This window comes from Corvus kubaryi, unplaced genomic scaffold (assembly GCF_017639235.1).
Source record: "Corvus kubaryi isolate FWS band 111438036 unplaced genomic scaffold, C.kubaryi_AGA036_p1.0 37394, whole genome shotgun sequence".
Classification (NCBI taxonomy): Eukaryota; Metazoa; Chordata; class Aves; order Passeriformes; family Corvidae; genus Corvus; species Corvus kubaryi.
In genome coordinates this window covers 14,600,811-14,623,605 of record NW_024581133.1, presented here as the reverse complement: position 1 = coordinate 14,623,605, position 22,795 = coordinate 14,600,811, and the positions used below count along the sequence as shown (strand labels likewise).

The window sequence follows — 22,795 nt, the reverse complement described above, 5'->3', positions numbered from 1 at the left end:
GAAAGACATATGTAAGAGGGAAATAGGACTGTGATTATTGAAGAGAAAAGGCCTGACTGGTGTGTTTGTACTGATGTGCTCTGAAATAGCCCACCTGTGTTCCTTTTCACCTTTTCTGTAACACATGAACAAGAACATTCTTGTAGATTGGAAAGCATTGCTTTTAGAATGACTTTTTTTCTTCTTTTTTTGTGCCAGAGCAATAAAGCAATGAACAGTAAAACTTATCACTCTCAGATGTCACTGAAGGCAAAAGAACTGCGGGTTTCTTGTGCTCCTCTCCAAAGCAGTACCATTAGTCACAGTAGGAGGAAAAATAATAGCAGATCCACCTGGACTAATAGCCTAATTTACAATAGCAATTCCTGTATTTCAAAATCCCATTTGAAGTGCAATGTGATGATATTTCTATTAGCGTTATATACAAATAGTACTCCTGGTCAAACTTCCCTAAATTTACTGCACATATCAAGCATTTGTTTAGGGGCATTTCCTAGCTCATTCAATATACTGCCAGTTCTTACCAAAAGACCATAATATCAAAATGTTTGTCTTTGAAAAGTGGGTATCTTCCTTTAAACAGTATTCCCTTAAACTCTACAAAGCAATTATTCTTTCAAACTCCAGGTCACTATTCATCTTATAAATAGACTAAAGCTTCACAGTATTTTAGGGCAGCAAGTTATAGATGCTCAGTTTTTAAAAGAGTATAAATAAGGATGCTCTGCAGTTGAGTAACTACCACTAATGTCAGGGCAACTGAATTTGATTCACTGGTGCTGTTGCTATCTTTGCTGATCAATGTGGGTGTTTTGTTGCAATTTCTTGAGATGCAGTTGGGTTTTAATTCTTATATTGCTTTTGTGAGAACAACACTACATGCTTATTCTTGCTAGCGTAGAATGGAAGCCAGTGACTGTGGGTTTTGGGTCTTACAGAATATTTTCTGTGACTTTGGCTTGTTTCAGCATTGGACAGGGTTTGAGAACAGTTTTTCTCCCTGTTTGCTGTACATATTCACAGCTACAGAGAGAGCATTTTATTGTCAGGAAGTCATCTGTTGGGTTGAATTACAAACAGGGTAATGATTCTTAGTTGTTTGGGTTCTTGAAAGGTTTGACATCATTAACATTCTTAGAATGACGTATCATAAATCACAACATAGGAAAATTAGAGGGATTCACTCATGTACATGTAATTTCAACTGCAGGGTGTACAAATATATTGATGTACTTATGCTCTCCCCAAACAGTTCTTTTTTGTGCTCTGATGGCCAGCACAAAGTTCTCTGATATCCATGATTTCTCTGTCCTGACCCTTATATTGACCAGAATGAAAAAGTATAGGAGTTAAATGAAAGAAGGTATAATTGCAGCTCGTAGGTGTTCCAGCTGCTGTAGTGCTGTCATACAATATGCTTTTCTGACTCAGGCCAAAGGATCAGTACACAAGTAACCTCAATTAAGAACAAACAAGAAGTTACTCATTTCTAAATTGCACAGAAGGAAAGGGCCAGTGAGTCATTTCTGAAATTCTGGTGTGGTCAAGATGAATTATATAATTTGTACTTGATCACTACACAATGCTTGGTTTAGAAACAGCTGTGTCAAATATGCTAGGAAAGAAACCAGTATTTTGGAGCTCCCAGAAGGTCTAAATATGTTCCTTTCATCTTCCAGTAGTGACAGTGCATTTTCAAAAAGCCAAATTCTCTGACTGAGAGAACAAAATTTCCTTCCTTAATAGCTAGAAAGCTGCTGCAAAGTAGAAAGAATAATGTAGTTTCAAGTTTTAATATGAAAATAAATAAAGACCTTGAATGGCAATAAGGTAGATTCTACTTAGTTTTGCTTAATGCTTAGTTAGGGATAATGTACTATTTCTTTGGAAGAGTGTAATATCTCTATCCCTTGAGCTTTTAATTATAACTCTAACAAGCAATTGCCAGGTAGATCTGATCCTGCTGTGGGACAGAAGAGAAGTCCCTAGAGTCCCTGGCATGAGCATTTTCTATGGTTCTGTGATTACAGGATTCATAGCCTCTGTGGGTTTGGTTATTCTTTGAAGTAGCATTATTGGGCAGCTTAATAATATAGACACAAATGAAGACATTAGAGACATGAACAGTTCTACAAATCAAGAGATTAAGAAAATTATAGATATTTTGATTAAATATAAGAAATACAGTGAGATTGAAAGGACAGTATAGAAACAGTTTAGTCTGCATTTAGGTGCCAGAATGTCTGCACATAAGCTTTTGGGAATTATTTCTTCTTGCTGTCCATAGCTGATGCTTACTAACTCCAGCTGTGACAAAATACTCTCCTTAGATTAATGACATCTAGACCAATTCCAGGAAAGAGGATAATTTGGAAGTGAATTTACTACCTGTTGAAGAGAAGTAAAATAGTTAGCCTAAAATGTAGGGTAGTTTTACTGGCAAAATTAAACTATTGCTCCTGTGCCTTGAGATTTTGTTGGAGTTTTGGGAGTTCCCCTTCTGTCTTCTTTTTTTCTCTTGAGGAATTTTTCCCATAGATGTTGCTGGGGCGACAAATTGCTGGGTGCTTGGGAGAAACAAAAGACCTGGCCATAGAAGGAGGGGTCCAATGAGCTACTCTCTTCCACCTGGGCTTGTGGGCTGTTGTTCTCGGCGTTCAGATGGAGAGAGAGGCTGCCATCGTGGTGGAGGGAATTCATCAGTACTGCAGGCTTCTGCTTTTTCGGCTGCCTTCCTTCTACCGTGAGTGGAGCTTGTTCACTTGAGCGGCTGTTGCACTGCGACCCTAACACCCCACCTTACTAAAAGAGGGACCTTTTCACCATCTGCTCGGGTGCCTCAGGGAGAAACCCCGAGATTCCCAAGCCCGCCTTTCCCTGCCCTGCTGGGAGCCAGGCTGCCGCTGCCCTGCCCTCGCCGTTGCTTTTGGCCTTCGCTACTCTGTAGCCCCGCACGCCCTGCCAGCTGAGACCTCCTGGGGTTCCCGCTGCAGCTCCAGAGTTTGATACATCTCGTCTGCCACCCGGGATTTCTGCTGGTCCCTGCTGTTCCAGCCTGCTGTTCCCGAGGGTCCAGCCGGACACGGGGATCGGCTGCCCAGTGGTTTGTGAAGCCTTTGTCCCATCCCTTCCCGGCTCGCCCAAGGCGCCAGTGCCGCGTGTTTCCCGAGCTCGCTCCGGAGCGCCCCCTGCAGCCGCGGGGGAACCATGGCACCTGCCCTGCTCACCGGGAGCCGCCAGCGCCCCTGCCGGCTGCGAGCGGAACTGCACCCGAGGGGAAAGGGCCCGGCAGCCGAGAGGGCTGGGACTGGGTTTGGGCTTCTGTTTTCTGTTACCACTACCGTTATTGTTGTTTGTTTGCCTTGTTATACATATATATACATACACATACATATAAAAAGAACTGTTATTTCTATTCCTCATATCTTTGCCTGAAAGCCCCTTGATTTCAAAATTATAATAATTCAGAGGGAAGGGGGTTGCATTTTTCATTTCAAGGGTGGCTTCTGCCTTCCTTGGCAGACACCTGTCTTTCAAATCAGACTTATAAGCTGAAATGTACTACCAATATGCAGTATGGGAACAATTCGGGTGGGCAGAGGAATGGCCCATCTCCATCAGTGTCTTCTGTCAGTGGCTTTTATTATATGTCTGAGTAGGGCATAATGCTGCACAATTTACAATGGTACTGAGGGGCTGACTTGATGATTTATGCGCCTATAGTGTATTTTTCTTTGGGGACATTGCAAGATATGTATCAAATATTTCAAGTCACATTTCAGAAGGTAGCTTGAAAAATTTGATTATATCTTGCAGTATCTTGAATAATTTTCAGCTGTTATTTATCATCATTTTTGTACTACAGGGCTTGAGAAATAACTTCTGGCTTGAACATAAAGTCCATGCTAATTTTTGATCAGCTTTATCTTCACACATCATAACTTTGATAACAAGTCAGAGTACAGGAAAAATGGGTCAGATGCTTACTTGGCCAGTGCTGAGCAGAGGTTTGCTTTTGAAAGCCTCGTTGGAATGGTGTGACCTGACAACAAGCTTCACATCTCTGGCCTGGCACTTACGAGGAAAGGATAAGTGACGCTATTTCCCCCTTGATTGCTGAACATTTCTGTGACCCTTCCTTTGGGGTGAATGAGCATGTTATTGACTCCTAAAGCAATGCACTGGAATCAAGCCAATGTGTGGGAGTTAGAAACAAACCTGCTGAAATGTATGGACTTACAACAGCAGTGAACTTTTTTTTTCTTTTGTTGATTGGTTGGTTGGGTTGGGTTTTTTTTGGTGTGGTTTTTTTTTGTGTGGTTTTTTGTTTGTTTGTAAACAAAACAAATATCAACAACAATGCTGTAAAAGAACAAAAATTAAAGCCTCAAGTGTTTACGTGTTTATGGTCCTGTGACAGTGAGTATCCACAGTCATGGAAGAACAGGGAGATTGAAGGAATGACTGTTGGAATAAATACTGAGGAGGGAGTGTGAGCAAGCTCGCATCCACTCTGGGCCAGCACTGGTCATGTGCCATAGTAGGTGAAACTGTTAGAACAATTTATCATATAAACAATAAATCAGGCCAAATTTATCTAATCAGCTTTTTGTGATTAAAATATGTCTGGGCTCCTTTTCCCAAAACTACAAGGGTTGCAGCAACATCAAGATTAGGAATAGACTCTGTTTCTGTGTATACATGTGTGTATGTATGCATCTATTTTATTCTTCTTTGAGCATTTGCCCTTATGAGAGAGTATGTTGTGAAAAAGGAAAAAGCATCATAGGAGTAAGTGATGGGGACTACTAAACAAGAGCTGGCAGATGATGTTGGTGCCCTGAAAAACTTTCAACTAGGACCTTCTATTTTTTTTTTTCTATTTCAAGCAGAGTGGTGATTGTTCAAGCTGAGCTGGCAGAAGCTTTTAGACAGCATCAGACGTTGGGTGAAAAGCTGTCCTTGGGAAATGACGTAGCTTCTAAGTAATTCATATTCCAAATCTTGCCTGATAAAGTATGGGCCAGTAAATTTGTCAAGAGTGTGTGTTTTGTAAGTTATTCTAGGTTACATAGAGAACATATATGCTGTTGCAGGGTCTGTTAGAGTAGGTTGAGTTCCATGGTGTATTTTTTATCTAGTCAGCTAAGTATCTCAGGAGGATTTCTGCACATGACCATTAATCTTGCTCTGCCCTGTGCAAGGCTCCACAGGTGATGTTTGCTGGATTATCCTGTATCTTCACAGTGAGACAAGTGAGGAGGCTGTGGGTTTCTTGCCAAATGAAGAACACTAAACTCCTTCATATAGTGTACATCAGTCTACTGTGATTATCAAGCAGAAATGTTTCTAAATCATGTGTGTTTAGGTTTGTTTTTTTCTTTCTTTTTTCCCCCAGATATTTCTATCTGATGTCAGCAAAGTTGAAAAGACCTCATTATTTTTTGGGTTATCAGAAGTTTATTATTAGTTTTCTTCTGCCTGGTGCTGAAGAAGTTCTTTTAGAGCTTGCTTTTACCTTGTGCCAGCAGTAATCTAGGAATTCCAAAAACTCTAATTATTTACATTTCATTACTTTGATGAATTGTACCTTACAGTTTGAATCTTGACGCTTCTGTGCGTTACATTTGGGTTATCTTAGCAATTAGAAAAAGGCTGGGTTTGCACTAACATATTTTATTAATAATCACTATCTTTTATTAAGAAACAGATTTTATTAAATGTATGAAAACTAGTGGAGGGGAGGATCACTTTCATTCTCTCTTCCCCAACCTCCTTTCTCCCCAACTCCTTTCTTTCTAGAGGAAATAGTAGGACAAAAGTGAGAAAATCAGAAAAGTATAGGAAAAAACAAACAAGAAACTTATAATTTTTCACTGTAACTTTAACTTCTTTGGGAAGTCCATCATCTCAAGCCTATCAGCTTTGCCCTAGGGATTAAAACCCCCAGCTTTTCTTCCAGATCCAGTCAAAGATTGTGAGGGAATAAAATTTGTCTTCCTACTGAATGGGCCCAGAAGTGGATCTCTGGCCAACTAATTATTTCATAATCTTTCAGGAAATTCTCTAGATCTCCAAGTATGCAGAGGATTGTCTCATCCAAACCCAAATGCCCTGGCTGAACAGCTTCATATTCTTCATTGCACATACTGGGGAATTGTGAGTTTGTGCAGGTAGAAAAACAACCATTGTAGTTGACTCAGAGTTCTTTCTGCAGATCATCTGGAGGATGTGTCAGAACCCTCACTTCTGCAGAGCCAGGCTGCTCTGGCTTCACTGCTGCTCCAGCCAGCAACATCCATTGTAACCTGGAATCCCCAAACATACAGTGCCTGGGAGCATGGGAAGGAGAGCATTGTGCCAGTTAAGGTTTAAAATCTCTTTCAGCCTCTGACAGATTTCTGGACATTGTAATGCATTTTCTATTTCTTTCATCTAGTCCACACCTTCAAGTGGAGGTTATGATTTGGCTCTCAGTACTTGTGCTGACAAACTGTGCTTAGACTCTGACTGACTGTACAGAGTGTCTGTATAACATAGAGAGAGGTGGTTTATTTCTAGTTTCCTCAGAGTTGAAATTACATCCCTTATTCCAATAGAAAAGTAAACTAAACTTTCAAGAGGAAGGCCACTGAAGAAAAATAAATGGAATGATATTGTTTTTTTAAAGATCTATATTGAACCCAGGACAAATATGACATAAGGTAGGCAGGATGTTCAAGTGCTTTAGTGTGCAGGATGGAATTTAGGGAGTTGGTTAGGTTGTCTCTGAATCTGAGCTGCAAAATGCTGCAAAAGATGCAGTGATTGCTAAAGAAATACTGGAAGTAAACTACATAAAAATACGGAAAGTAATGACCAAGTGACTTGTAACGATTTTAATAGCCCATAGGAAAAGGTCTGTTTTCCTTCAACCTGCCTGGTAGTTATGTAAGCACCAAAACCACAGTGTATTATCTGAGATGCTGGACTGGAGAACTGTTGCTTTATAGAAACAGGGATTGTTAGCACAGGCATTAAGCAGAGGCAACTCATACTGGTTGTTGCATCATTTTAGAATATGGTAGTATCCTGCTGGATCAAGGGAATTGCAGCATCTTATCACAGAAAGATTTATCAAAGGTAGTCTTCAAAATTTGCATGACATGAAAAATCTATTTTGACTTCAGGTAAAAGTATCTAATAATCTCTTACGTGAAGAGCTACTTTCATGTGACTGTAGTTTTTTCTGTTCCTTCACATGCTGCCTACCTTTTAACCTGCACAGCTGATGCTATTTCAATAAGTAAGTTTTACTCTGCTCTTTGTTAACCAAAGCACAGTGATATTCCATAGATGCAGATGGGAGGCTCTTGTCACCCATGGATGCAGCTCAGACTTGACAGATAAGACCAGAACAGGCAGCAATCATTATAGCTCTTTGCATTGGTCTCTTACAGGTTTATGGTGAACTGGGCAGATTCTTTTTTTTCAGACAAAGTACATGTGCCTTCCTTATTGGTATGATTCTCCTAACTCAGTGGTGAGATTGGCATAAAACATTATCTCATAGCTCTCAAGGTCCTGAGGCAAGGCTGTTGGTGTGACTAAAGAAATTTCATTCAGAGCTTATCTGAGAAGAGTGAAATGCCAGATTCCATCAGAAGGAGCAACACTTAGTTACCAAAATGAATGACTTGACAGGTGGAGACACCAGAACTAGGAAACAAACCGTGCTCTTTTGAGCCCTAGGGAATAGGAGCTCTTATAAAATCATGAACCCATCTTTCTGCAGAAAATGACTACTTGAGAGTTGAATATAAGCTGTTTCTTGCTTGCAGTGTAAGGGTCTGACCCAGCTGCCTGAAATCCACAAGGTGTTTTATCATTGATTTAACTCCAGCTCAGATCATTTCATGTATTGAAAGATTCTATACATACATAGAGGGTAAATGTTATCTAGATTGATTTATTTGATTATATTGATTGCTCTTACATCAATACGTGACTATTACATATGACTTTAAAAGGCTGCTTCTTCATTCCCATAAAATCTCAGAGTAGAAGTTTCTAAGATGTTATCTGTTCACCATTTAATAAAATGCCATGTAAATTCTCACTTTTTCTTTCATTTGTGAAATGTGTGCTGAAACCATGTATGCGTGCATGGATACACACACACAAAATTCAAGAAAAGAACCAGCTACTCAATCTGGAATGTGAATAGTTATTGCTCTGGTTGAAGTGCAGGCTTTCCCCAGATGTTTGATTGTACACATGGGGCAGGCTTCATTAGAGATGAATAGACAGTACATAAAATCCACACTTTCCCTCCCCCATTCCTCTTGTTTATCTGATTTTGTAGAAGGATTTTAATTAACACCACAGAACTGAAGTAAACTATGGGAATTGTAAAGTGAATATCCAGAAACACTACAGATAGAAAAATTGCTACAGAGATATAAGGTTATGCTTTTGTTCTTTTGTGCCTGTAAACACATCTGTTCAAAACTTCTTTTCTTCTCTGTGCAGCTGAAAGACATAAGGGAATATTTTTAATGAAAAAAAATTAGCAGTGCCTACTTCAAAGAATTTGGGAATTAGAGATATTTAGATAGTGAGGAGTATTGCATTCACTCTCTAAACATCTCTAAGTTGCTTTTCCAACATGAGAAAAGTGCTTTCCATGACAGTACTTCTATTTACTTCTTTATAGAATGTGATAAACTACCTAATCTGAGGTTCTCTGTGTGTGTGTATCTATAAAATCCCATTACATATCTAACTGTCCTGCTGAACAGATGCTGATATTATGTAGATTATGTTTCATTGGAGGGTGGGTCAGTGAAGCAGAGTTTGGGTGTCTTAATATGCAGTATGTTGGTGCATTAGAGTAAGTCTACTCTGGGATGTTTCACAAACCCTGGTCCTCTTCATCCTTTTGTGCTTGCCTGTGATTGTCCCTTGTTTCAAAGGCTTGGAGTCTGTGGACCATCTGCTTGAAGCGAACTGAGCTCTGTTTACATCATGCACAAAGAAAGGCAACATATGAAGTCTAGTTTACTATTCTCATGTTAACTTTTAAATGAAATGGAATATTTTCCTTCTTCTCTCCACTCACTTTGTTTCTCCCTGTATTTCACTGTAGCAAATAAGTTAAATTTTATTCAAATTTTAGAATCAACAGCTTTCTTGAGAGGCCAGGGCGTGTTATTTCAGAGGGCAGGCAAGAGAACAGGCAGCTGAGGAGCTGCAGCACAAGTGCTTGGTGGGAGGCATTATCATGGGGGCCAGTCTTTGGCTGTGGGGATTCCAGCTCTGCCTGGGCCAGGCTTCCTGCTGACAGCTCATCCTTGTGCTGAGCCTGGCCAGGGAGCAACCTGGAGAGAGCTGGTTCTGCACAGCTTGGGGAGAGAAACACAGGAAGGCTGGATGGGCTGTGCCACCCAAGACTCTTAATGCAGCTCAACAATGCTCAATGCTGGATCATCCCAGGCAAAAGATTCTTACTGCTGTGAAATACCTGTTATTTGTGTCAGATGTCTGGAGAAAGGCAGGACAATCTATTTATAACTCTAAGTAGGGATAAATAAAGGGGGAAAAAAAGACAGGATTTTAACAGTTTGCTACATCTTAATGCTTTTTAAGAGCCCAAACTGAAATAAAAGGAAGAGTGTGTTTTGTACAGTAAGTCTTTGGCAGTTCTGGTTAATCAGACCAAATTAAACTGTTGAATATTAGAAAGTTAGAAATTGTGCATCCTGTAGTTGTTAGATTATATATATATGAATTTATGGTGTGAATCTCTAGCATAGAAAATATATTCAAGTTTGTTAGGACTTTTTCTAGTCACTCTGCTGGTAAACTTTTCAAGAATAAACCCTAGGCCAGGCTTATTAGATGAGGGAATTGTTTGTGAATTGTATGGAATATGTCTTGGTTTCTTGCCCCAGAATGAATCCCCGTTTCTACAGAAGACAGGGTGAAATCTTGCTCACATTGTGCTTATAGGGATTTGGCTGTAAAGATGACTTTTCATGGTGTAGGAAGTGTGTTACAGAGTGGCTGGATAGTCTTGGCCATGACCATTTATGTAAAAGGCTAACTTGTACATACCCTCCCTGAAATGCCATGTGCATATGCCTCATCCTAAAAAACACCCTTCTTTTCAGAAAGGGAAATTGAACATGTTCATTTTCCACTGTCCTGTCTTTTTCTCTCTTTAATAACCTAATAATTCAGTCAGTACATTATGTTCAATTTTACTTTTATTCTTCTCAGTGCAGAATGGAAATCTTTACTCTGTGAGGGCTCACACCCTCCAGTGAGAGTAAAAGATGATGCAGATCTAATAATTTTCAGGGGGTACAGGAGAGGGGGCCACCACAATGGTTTTTTTCATGCTGTTCCTCATGCATTGGAAATGTTTTCGGTATAGACCAATGTTTTGACACAACGGTTGCCTGTAGATCAGCACACAGGTTGCCTGTGGTCCAACTGTTTTCATGAATCAGGAGGAAAGCATCTAGGCATGTGCTAAAAGGCAAACCCCATAGCTCAGTACTTAGATAATCCATAAGCCTTTTATTTATTTTTGGTAAACAACTCTCTTCTGCTTCAAATTAATAACCTGATTGAGTTGCTGATACAAATGTTAAGCGATTTAGCATCAAGTTGCCAGCAGACAGCATGACAAGAAACTGATAGGAGTGTTCCTGCCAATGACTTGCTTTCAAGTGTCTGATCAGAGCTGTAGCACAGTCTTGGATCTCTGGATGTTGTTTTTCAGGTTAGACATTCAGAAAGTACTTGAGTAAAGATTTTCTCAGGGTCAATGGTTTTAAGAAAATTTTAAGTTCAGCCAAAATTCAGTAAATCAGGAAAGAAGGTAATGTTAAAGAGAAAAACTCTCTGGAAACAACCTCTATTCCAAGCTAGACGTGTGAGTTCAGTCTGTGCATGTGTGTCTGATATAGGGGCAGTGGTGCATACTGGAGTAAAGGGGCAAGAAATAATGAGTAAAACTTAGATATTAATGCTTGCATTCCTGGAAATATTGCTGGAGTCTACCAAGCTCTACCTGCCATTGCCAAGGGAGAGTATAGCCAAGTGCCTTAAAAAATACTTGAGCTCCTGTCTTCTCAGATGTAGTTTTAGTCTACTCTCATTATTTTCTTGGTTCTTCTCTCAGCCTGTTCTGTTGAGAATAAAAGACTAGAAATTTGGGCCCAATTCAGGCTAACACATAGGAACATTTAACACTGAAGAGCTTTTCTAGAGGAAGAAATGTCTCGTTTTCCCTCCAAAGCAAGGAAACAATTACTTCCTCCATGTACTTATCTTTACTGTAACACGCTGACACTTTTGTACTGCATCAGGGCTTTCCTGTGCATAACACAGGGAGAAATGTGTGCTGGTGCTCATTTGGTGACAGTTGTGATTGCCAACTGGTAGAGTAGTGTACTAAAGCAATTACAATCATGCCACAGAGTAAAAACAATAATACTTTCCTAAAGTATATTAGACCTACTTCTAATACCTACTTCTAGTACTGCATAGGAATGATTTCACTGAAATAAATTATGCTGGTTTAATTTTCAGACTGCTGCAGATAAGAAGAGGCGTAGCATGTAGCTAATTGTAGCTGAGATTTCTTGAAGAAAAAACAACATTCATGGCTAAATTTGCATTGCTCCTATGGAAGGGGAAAGAAAACTGGTAAGTCTAAAATTTAAAAAGCCCTTTGAAACAGTATTTCAGCCCATAATCAGTAGTGTTCTGACATGTGTTGGCAGGAATAGCACTGAGGTGACAAAGAATCCACAGTAAATCAAACAAACAGCATAAATTCCAACTATCAATCAAAATCCAGATTTTTTTTCATTCCATGACCGAGCAATTGCATCACTATTCAAAGGGCTTATTCTTGTGTCATGTATGTTGCCTTAAGTAAATTAGGTCTGGGAACCCACTTGGGAGGAAAAAGAAAAAAAAAACAACCAGAATATTGTTAGAAGGTTTATCCAAAGTCAATATTTATGAAGTCGTAACAGCCCAGGAGGAATCCATGCTGTTTCAGTACCACAAGCAGTGCCATTGCTTCCACAGTGTTTTTTAGAGTTTCACACCTCTGAATCAGCAAATAACTTCACAAAGGCAGCTAATGTGCCAGGGACTTGTCCAGCCCATGTGGTTCATATTCACTGCCCGGAAGGGTCAAAGCTCACGCTCAAGAACAATTTCCTCAGTTTCATCTTGTTATTCTCACACTGCTTAGAAGACTCATTTGCAAGAGCTCCAGCATGGGAAGAAATGCACAGAGTTGTGATGAGAGACGAGGTGCGGAGCAAGGAGGGCCAGAGTGTGGGTTCTTTCCTCCATCTTTGTGCTGCTGAGTGGAGGTGGTTGTCCTGGCTTAGAGCGTCTTACTGGAAACTTCTGGCCACATCTGCCCATGGTAGCAGGCAGCACTACATGTTTGCACTGCAAGAACTGGTACTAATACTTTCCTGTTGATAAATCCCTGATGTAGGAGCATCTTGAGGTAATTGGGTGTTTGTAGCTACTCTTCAGCATATCCCATTCTTTATGTTACAGGTGCTTTTCAGCTAGAATACAGGATGTTCTCAGTCTTAATCACAGGTCTTTGTAATTATCCCTTTGCATCCAGAGGAACTAAAGATATCTTAGGCAAAGATTGTTGGTGACTGAGCATCTGCGTTTCTAACCTGTGAAAAATGCTGAAATCCATTATTATTTCTAAGCTACAAGAGTTGGGTTCCTACCTCTTTTCCATGGCAGGATTAGGCATTAATAGGCTTGCTGCCTAGAACCGTGCCTTGCTTTCTGGCTGCTTGTTTCTGAACAGCTTGGCCACCCTTTGCTCCCACTTATCGTGGTATATCTAGTTGTTCCCTAAAAGGTTTCTAACCAATGTTTTGGTCTAAATCTCCAGCAGTTTAACAGTTTTCAATAGACCTGCAGCTGTGCATAGCTATTTTCAGAGGAAGTTAGGTTTTAAACAAACAATTCAGATCTCCCAGCTCTTGCAGTGGGCAGGTCCATTTGAAGAATGCCTCTCTGATGGCAGACAGACTGCACCCAATATTGCGCCAAGTCACTCTCCATTTGTAAATATTAGAATGTGTTGTAGTTACAGATATAGTAAAAGAAAGAAGGTTTAAATTACACAGCTGAGAAACACCAAAGGAAAACAAATGTAAAACAGCACATGATGTGTGTGCTGTAGGTCTCCAGTCTTGCTATTAGATAGTAAAGATAAGAAACACAAGCTAAAATGGTCACTCAGTTGAATGATTTTCATGTTTTCCTAAATGCCTGTTTTTGCTTCACCTAAATCTGTGTAATCTTCTGCTTCTCTTTCACTCATATTTTCTGCTGTGAATGTGTTTTAAAAGGAAGGCTTAAGCAGGAAACGTGTAGACAGGTTATTTGACATAAGTTTCATAATACTAGCTCTAAAGGACTAAAGATGGTGATTAGCAAAAGGCAATGGAAGAAAGTAATGAGTATGTCCACATAAAGACAACTATCGAGCAAGGGATGTGGTCTGTGTAGTTGTACATGACCTGGCTGCTGCTTATCCAGAACATGGGGGAGTCCTGCAGTGTGACCAAAGAGAAACACTTGGTGTGGAGGAGGGAGGGGCAAGCCCTTCTTTCATTTGGCTAGGAAGTCAACTTGTCCTGCTGTGCTGTTGTGAAGTTTTCATTAAGAAGGAGGCAGTGGTATCAGAGACCAGAGCAGCTGCAGGTCCAAGGAAACTGCCATTCCTGGAACTTGCTTTCACATGCAAAGTTAAAAACAGGCATGTTCTCCCATTTCTGTAATGTGACTTAATAATTCAAAAACTTTTATGTATCTCTGCTGTTCTCAGGCAAGGATCTGTAAGGAACTGTTCTTCTAGCACTGGGGAAAGACATGAATGAGGACAGAAACCAGGCTTTTCTGAAAAGAGTTTCTGAGTGTGAACTACAAAACACTGCTGCTGCTCAGGATACCTAAGCTGCAACTGAGTTAGCTACTATTATCTTCCTTTGGTGTCATGTACTCTTTCTAGTAAGTACTCCTGCTTAAAGAGTAACAGATCAAGGGGTGAAGAGAAAACTTGTAAAACTATCCTCTCTTTCTTTTTTTCTGTTTGTTTTTGGGTTTTACAATAGTGATTTTTTTCCCCAAAGATCTTTAAATGTAATGCTTGTATAAAAGGCACTTTCCAAGGCTTAACCGTGCCACTGACCTATGCTGGACATGTTGCAAATTGGACATTGTCTTCTGTATACTAGGCTGCAGATTTCTAACTCTTTGCAGTGTTGACGCCTGCTCTCACAAAGAGAAGGAAATGAAGCAGAAAGATCCCACTGTGACAATTAGTGGCTCACAGAGAAGTATTGAAACAAATAATAAGTGGCTGAAGCAATTCAAGGGAGGGAAACTCTAGCTTCCTACTCTACCACAATCTAATCTTCTTTCTCAGATTCTCTCTTTCTTTATCCCAATGGGGATTTTCACACACTTTCATTCCCACTGTTAGTGTGAAATGATTCTTTGTGACCAGCAAGCAGCAGTTTGGTCCTGCAGTGTTGTTCTACCCACTTGTCTGTCGGCCGGTCTTATCATTTTATGCTGTACTCTTGTCTGAATTTTTCAAGTAGCACTAATGTCTTGTTCCCAAGCTGCTGTATCACAAAGAATTTTAATGAAACCAATTGAAATAGATTCCTCCTCTTTCACTGAGGCAGCTAGCCAAAGAACTGGCTCATGGGCAGGGAAGTCTTTGAGCTTTGGAAGTAAAAATACCCCAGTTCCCCTTGTATCTCAAAGGGGAATCTTTGCAACTTGCTGGGTGAGTAGTGCTGGTGGGTATCCCTGCACTCACTGAAGGAGCCGTGGTGTGACTGAATCATCATGTGTGGAACAGATGATCAAGTAGGTTAATTCGTGTGGTTACATGTAGATGTGGCATTGATGAATGGTTCAGTGGTGGGCTTGGCAGTGGTGGGTTTACAGTTGGGAGTCGATGATCTTAGAGGTATTTTCCAACCTAGTGATTCTGCGATTCCTGTCCTACTCAGATCTCTCTGCTTGATGAGTTCATATCCCCCTCAAAAGCATTATTTTCTGCAGCATCTTCTGCTAACAAATTAAAGCTTTAAAGAAGCATTTCCTTTGTGAGTTACTGTAATTACATTTCATCTCCTATGTGATTTAATCTCCTATGTGAATGCTGTTTTCTTTCAAGCATTTATGCTTTGCTCTCTATTTAAAAGAATGATGCCATTTCACATTCCTCTTGATCTCTCAGAAAAAAGCAGCCAATAGCCTGAATATATTGGGTGTTTTTTGTCAGATAGCCGCGTTATTAAGTGAAACCATGAAAGACCTCAGATAACATTGCAGTACAATGAGGGGACTTGTAACTCTGCAGTTGTTCAGAACAAATTGTGTGTCAGCTGCTCTGCTGCACAGATAAGGGGTGGGAAGGATTGCTCCTCGCCTCCTCAGCAGCAGGACAACTTCCTCCTGCACTGCTGAGAAAACATGATGCATGCTGCTCTGAGTAGTTCAGCAGCAGCAAGGGGAGGAGGAGACGCAGGGATGACAGACAGGACCCTGCATTAGCTCTTAGGAGGGACCAATCACTCCAGAACTCAAATAGCAAGCAGGAGGGAGGTTAGGGAAATTAGAGTAAAGGCAGCAAAAGGGACAGGTAGGGAAAACAGTGACAAGTGTATGTTTCTTGGCTTTTCAAAGAGACCTCGTGGTCTCTGCTTTAATGTACTCTTCTGATGCTGTCCTCCAGAGTGGAGGCTAATGCTGTTCAGCTGCCCTTAATTTAGAACAAGTCTTCCTCCTTCAAGGGCTGATAAAATTTGGTAGCTAATTTTCAGACTGGCACAGGTTAAGTAATCTTTCTTTGATATCAGGAGTTAGGAACTGTCTCAAGCAGAGCATTCCCACCAGTTAAACGAAATACAGTAATTAATTAATAATACCTTAGTACTTAGGTCTTTGCTCTTGAAAAGAACTCCTGTCTCTAGTCCATCTGGCTGCAGTTGTGTCTCTCCCTGAAGCAAACAGTAGTCATGCAATTGGCAGAGTAGGTGAAGTAGAACGTGTACTCTGCAGCAGAGATTAGAACTAAAATACTGTAACATGCCAGAGCTAGTCTTGCTCACATGCTACCTACTTATTTAGGTACTTCATTAGATCATGGTCAGAGCAGCACAGCATTTGCTTCCTGAGAGATTGTCTACCACTGCCAAACAGGCTTCAGTCTAGGTTCTGAAGCACAGGTGAAGTTCTACCTGATACCAAACCACCTCATAACTCAGGAGAGACTGGCAGAATTCTTTCTAGATTAAATCTTTGGTTTCCAAACCTGTTTTCTTCCTACGAATGAGACCTCTTAGAGGTAGCATAGCTACCCTTAGTGCAGCTTCTCTTAAAATGCAGCTTTTCTTTGCATGTGAGAAATCTTTAACATACAGCTGTGTACAGCTGTCTTTTTGCAACCAAGATCTGCCATGGTGCCTATAAGGCATCTGAAACTGCTTGGGAGTACTGTGCTGTGGCAATTGCCTGGTGAACACACAGGAAAAAGTAAGTTTTCTGCAGCAGATCTTTTGCTTAGAGCCTATATCTGTACATGAAATTGGGAATGGAGAAGGGTTTTTTGTGCAATGAATAGCACAGTCAACACATCATCTTTTACTGTTTTGTCTGGGTTCAAGTGTAATGGAGCCCAAAATGTTGGCAAAAAAACCAACCTGTTTTGCTGTGCTTTAAAATAAATATGTTCACCTGGTTGGGCCAGTTCCAGAACAATAATAATAATAATGTGGGTTTTTTAAAGCATAAAACTAAATGTTGCAATGAACTGCTGGCAGTGACTATCTGGTTCTAAGGTTTAGAGCTCATGCTGGACACTTTATTGCTCTTTACAGTGAAAATGCCCTTAGGGATCTTAGGTCCAGTACACTTAATATAAAGCAGGTACAGAGACACAATTCCAGGCTTTTTCCTCAGACACTAACTCAAAAGTTACCAAGAGAAGATCCTCCTCATAGTTGCTTATTGGTGGTGTGCTTTTCACAGTGCCAGTGTATCACTGTTACTGGCTCGGTTTCAAAGCTCACACTTTTAAGCAAACACTGTCAGGACCGTATATTGTTTTCTAGCTGTCAGTATTGTTTCTGGAAGCAGACGGTCTTTCATCCAGCCAGTGAGTAGGGAGACGACAGTTGTCTCTCGCGTCTTCTTGTAGTGTCTGAGGGCAGCGGAATGGGATGCCTTAGTGTCCTCGTCTCAAAGAGAGAAGGTCTGGAAGAACTGAAACCTGCTGGAGTACAGTGTACTCAATACCCTGCTCTGGCCGCGCAGAACGGCTGCCTTGGCAGAGCCCCGGCAGCGGCACCTGCCCGGCCGCTCCTGCAGAGGAGGGTGCGCGGTCAGCCCGGGGCAGCGCTCCGCTCCCTGACAGCCTCTGAGCGCCGCTCCCACCGCGCGGGGCTGGACGCGGGTGGGCACCTGCGCTCCCGTTCAGCGGGGGATCCGCAGGGCAGCCCCGCCGGCGGGTCCCTCGCACCCCCGCCATACGCCGCCTTCCCCCCGCGCACCGGCACTCGAAGGCGCGGTGCCCCTGCGCCTCCGCCTCGCAGGCTTCCCCGCTGGACATCGCCGCTGGAGCGCCGGCCCGCCGGGGGAAGGAGGGAGGGAGGGAGGGAGTGGGCGCGGGCTGCGCTGTGCGGCCGGCAGGTGGCAGCAGCCGGCGCGCAGCTCCTGCACCGACGGCGGGCGGGAGCGAGGGGAGAGGCTGTGGCTGAGCCCTGGAGCCGCCGGGAACCTGCTCGGGTCCTGCGGGGCTCCGGCATTCCCGGCCGAGGGCGCGCTGCCTCCCATGCGCCGGGGGCCGCGAGGCTCTCAGTCCTCTCGCCCCCGAGAGCGCCTCGTCGCGGGGCGCCCGGACGGGACGCCGGCGCGGAGCGGTGAGGCAAGGCCGGGGAGGGTGGGCGCGCCAGGTGGGCGGTGGGCGCCGTGCCGGGGACGCGGGGCGCGGGCAGTGCCCGGCACGGTGGCGCTCGGCCGTGGCGAAGCCCGAGGCCGCGCTGAGGGGCTGCTCCGCGCCGGGCTGAGGGGCTGCTCTCGCTCTGCCCCGGCTGCGGGAGCGCGGTTCGGCTCTGCTCCCCTCCGCGGGATTCCTGCGCCGCGTGTTTTGGCTGTGTAAGTAGCCATTTCAAAGCTGCTCTCCTCGCACGCTCGGTTTCCAGGAGCTGCATCCAGAGGCAGTGTAAGGAGCTGCTTAGTTTTGCCTCGGTGTCCCACCAGAAGCTGTAGCTGCACGTAGTCTGAGCCGAATCCAGCAGTTTGTACGGGAGACGGAAAGACGTGGATAACTCGCCTCACCAAGAATGCGTGTTGCAATTGTTCCTGCTTTGGGCCAGATCCTTTGGTCTAACTAAGCACAGTGTGCAAAGCATGAACCGTGTTTGGCGTTCGGTGTTTCTCTTCACGCTTTCCTGACTCTGGCTTTGTTACCATCTCTCTAATTCTACCAACACTGGAGCTGTTTGTGCTTAGTTGTCAGGCTACAGGGTATGTGCTGTAGCAGAGGGTAATTTTGAAATACCTTTTCTTCTCCAGCTGTGGCTTTACATTTTTGCAACTATTGGTGTGTCCACACCTGTGTGTTTTATAGCCCTTGACACACTTGACATTAATTAATCCAAATTATTTTTTTCCAGATGCTAGATACATGAACAGTTTAGAGAGGCTGACAGCAGTGAGTTAGTTCTACAGGTTACTATGTTGTGTGCAAAAACTACTTCTTTTTGCTTTTTGTAAATTTTCTGTCTGATACTGTATGGACCTTATAAAATGAATTATGCTTGGTCTCTGCACACTATCTCTGTGCTATTTCAGAGCTGTGTTCTTTCATTATCTGTCTACCTCAGCTATTCTTTATTTCAAGTTAAAGAATTCTTAGCTTTTTTGTCACCTTTCTTCTGTATCTCTTGCCAGTGTAATTTCTCTTTTCTGTATCTTTTTTTTTTCAATTTTTTTCTTTCTTTTTGATCAAGGGATCACCAAACTGAGCTTTTTTGCAATATTTCAGTACAACATAAGGGCATCATGATGCCTGCTAGCAGAGATGACAGATAAGTTGGTGCATCAATATCGTGAATAGCCATCAAAAATAATAGAAATATTTGTAACTCCATGTGTCACCTGTTGATGAATCAGTGTGATTTATTTTTTAAATCAGAAACCACTATCTAAGGCACTAGTGGTTAGTAGCTCAATACAAGGGTATAAGGTTATGGATTAAATAGTTGCCTGATGGGCTCTTAATATTCTGTCAGTCTGCTGTGCATGTTTTTCCTGTCTTCTGTGGCAAGAGCAGGAACTGAAAATAGCCCAAATCTGTCTGACTTTATTGCTTTTTGTGGAACTGGCAATGCACTCTTAGAAAATTGATCTACTGAGCTGTAGCTTGCCAACTCAGACCTCTTTCTGGTGCAAACTTAGTAGTAATCTACTTGTTGATGTGATTTTCACCTATTCAGTATCATCAGGGGTTTAAAATGAAACTGGATACTGCTGAAATTCATTAGACACCTGTAATTCTTGATGCTTTCTTTTCCATCACCAGGAAACTCCATTTCCAGGGAATCTAGAGGGAGAATGGAATTAAGTAGACTAGGAGGAGAGACTGCAGCACTTTTCTTGTTGAAAGGCAAAGTGAGCATTTTTAGCCAAGTTAGAAATATGAGGCCAGCTGCTGTGGATTGTCATAGGGAGTTCTTCAAAGTGAGTATAGGTAGGAAAAATGAATTATTTATCATAACTGTGCCCTGACCATAACTTTTCAAGTTTTATTTAGGAGCAGGGCTAATCCCAGGTCTTGCTGATGATGACTTCAACCTGAAACAGCTCCATTGTAATTGAAGGAGCAACTTTTGATTCCTGACTAACTCTCAGAAACACTTGGAACTGCTGTATAGTGCAGGATTTCTGTCTTTCTGCATTTCATACAGCAGGTTCCTTCAGAGCTCCAGCAGATTTAATTGTAGAAAATTAATTAGGTTTCTCCCAGGTAGTGATGAGTTTTATGATCTCAGTACAAAATCTTTGGTTTTGCTGTAGAACAAATGGAGTAACTGTGCTAGGCAGATGTGCATTAAATGAAGGCTGAAAATAAAACAAAAAAGCAGTATCATCTTGAAGACTCGTATTAGCCTCAGTGTCTGATCCTGTGCAGACAGTGGCACCAGAGAAGCTGGGTTTCCACACTGCAGTCTCAGTTCTCTGTGATGTGACATCAGATGTGTGATATTCAGACTGTTCACAGTGGCAGCTGTAGTATAAACAGAGGTGAAGTGCTGGTCAGACACTTAGTGGTACTTGGGATTTTCTTTTTTACTTTGAAAATCAGGTTTATCATGTACAGTGAAGTGCAGTCATTGCAGACATTTCTGTGGGCTTTAAACTCTGTACGAGAGAAGTAAGGTTTGATGGCACTTTTTAAAGCACTTAAAACCCCCAAGGAACTCCAAAGCCAACCATGCACAAGCGATTTTAGCTGTATCCCCTGTAGTGTTATGTTATCATAACAGGCTTCAGGTTTGGAAGGTTGTTATTTTTTGCAAGTAGGAAAAAAAGTAAAAGAAAACTTACTGTGTCAAACCAGCTTCTTAAAGAGTTTGGACCTTGATAGTAGCCCTTTTGCCACAGAGTTGATAGGGAAAGCATTTTGTAGCTTTTAATTGTGAAATGCTTCCAGTGGTAACAGTGCTGGTTGAAGAACAGATTCTATGACAAGTCTTGTTCCCTTGAGTAGGCACATAGACAGTTTAGTTATTAGTTCTCTTTTGTTTTCAGACAGAAGCTCTACCTGATCTAAATGCAGTTTGGACCATGACTTGGGTAATTGTAAAGCTAATTAAGTTATGAATATATGTGGTTCAATATGTGACCGACGAACATGGTTGCATTGTTAATATATAGGAGGTTAAGTTGCTGTGTTTTGCATTGAAATAGCTTTGGTTTTGTTCAGGATAGCTAGTACTTTACACTAGATAATTCTGATCATTTATATTAGATTTTTAGGAAGAATGCATGGCTTAGTACTTTATTTAGAAGATTAATTAGAGGGATGCTAAGCAGATATAAGATTGATAAAAGATTGATTAACAGAATGATCTGATGGACACTGATTTTGCCTCATATCTTACTTTGTATAAAGGGAGCAGAGCTGAAACCTTGTGCTTTAGTGTTGCCTGATTATTTTTTTTCTTTATTTGAGTTTTTGTTCTTTGTGTTAGTGACAATAACAGATTCAAAATCTGTAATTTAAACCAACTCAGTTTTCTCCTCCTGGAATGTTCTGTCCCACCCATTTTTCTCTTGGGGACTTGAGTCTCATGTCACACATCAAATTTTGTAACCCCTGCAGGGTTATGGCATTCCCAGAGATGGGTCAGTGTTCATAATTTTGGTTGCTGTTAAACAGCACTTGTCAACACCGTGTACAGACATCTGTTACATATTTTTTAAATGGTGGTACCAAGTGTTAAATGTGGGGCTTCTCCACAGGAACTGTTCTTGCACTAGGAATGCAGATGGGATCACAGTCCTATCCTTGTGATGGCAAGTAGCCTTGTGGGCTGCTGAGGTGATGGACATGTGAGTTCCTGGAACGTGGGCTTCTGGTTTCAACGCTCCCATTGGCTGCTCTGTGCTGCTCACCGAGTCCATTGACGTCTGGCTTTATCTCTGAACTTGTTCCTTTATCTCTGAACTAGGTATGGTAATTACAGGATGTTGGTAAACTGTTAAATTTCCTGAAGATAGTCTGCATGCAAAGATGCTAAAAAAAAAAAGTCATTTGAATAAAAATATTTATTGTACATGAGTGAACCTAAATTGTGTTCTATGTGTCTCATAGGTTTATTACTGTACTTCTGCAAATCACAGCCTAAGGCCTTGCTTGTTGGCTATTTATCAGTCCTGTGCTGCTGCTACTTGGCATCCCACTTCAGTATTTGTTTTGGTCCTGGTTTTCGAATTTCCCTTCACAGGAAAATTCCAGGCTCCTTATATGGAAAAATTTATTTAAAAATATTTACTTTTTTTCCATCAGTTCTGTAGATTTTTTTCTCAGTAAGTGCAAGAGCCACTATCTCTTTTATTTAAAGCTCTGGTCTAAGGGCCAGTAAAGTAATGGAAAAGGTTATCAGTAACTTCAGTGTCTTTCAGATCAGGCCACTCCCACATGATGTGCTCTTGTCATTGGAAAACAAGACCACTGGTTTCAACCATGAGTTTCCAGTGTTTTCTTTGACAGTACGAGAGTAACTTGTTCTTTAACTCAACAAGTTATACTTGTTGTATAGTTGGTTCCAGGAACTGGAGCCTTTGGAAGACTGTCTGGGTACCAAAAAACAATTTACAGGACTTGGTAGATAAAATTCATCCCTTTGCAGAGGAGCTGCTTGTTTATAACTGTGATCCTTTGTTCCCCTTCCTATAAGACTGCTATAAATTCATGAGTTATATACAGCCATATGTGATTAAGTGTAGAGAGAAATACAGAAAACTTCCCTGTTTTGAATGTGATTTTTAAATTTAACTTTGCTTATTTGTGCTTTTTTCCTAAACCCAAGCTTCTTAAAATACTAACATTAATAAAAGAATAGTCCTTTTTTTTAAATTCAAGAGATAACTGCTGTGACAACAGAAGTTCCAACTTCTGAACTTTCAACTTCTGAACTTTATCTTTGACTGGGTTGTATTG

At 41.5% G+C, this 22,795-nt stretch overlaps 1 protein-coding gene across 2 annotated transcripts in view; it reads left to right on the top strand.

The window, feature by feature from the left end:
* The first annotated feature begins 17,790 nt into the window (after positions 1 to 17,790).
* Positions 17,791 to 22,795, top strand: part of THSD4 (thrombospondin type 1 domain containing 4) — a 244,155-nt gene continuing 239,150 nt past the window's right edge. Inside the window, exon 1 of one of the 2 annotated variants that reach the window (XM_042039239.1) lies at positions 17,791 to 17,987. The gene's annotated coding sequence lies outside the window, so the exon portion shown is untranslated. Of the gene's footprint in view, positions 17,988 to 18,131; positions 18,223 to 22,795 lie in introns of those variants that run through there. The other variant, XM_042039240.1, reaches the window with a different exon arrangement.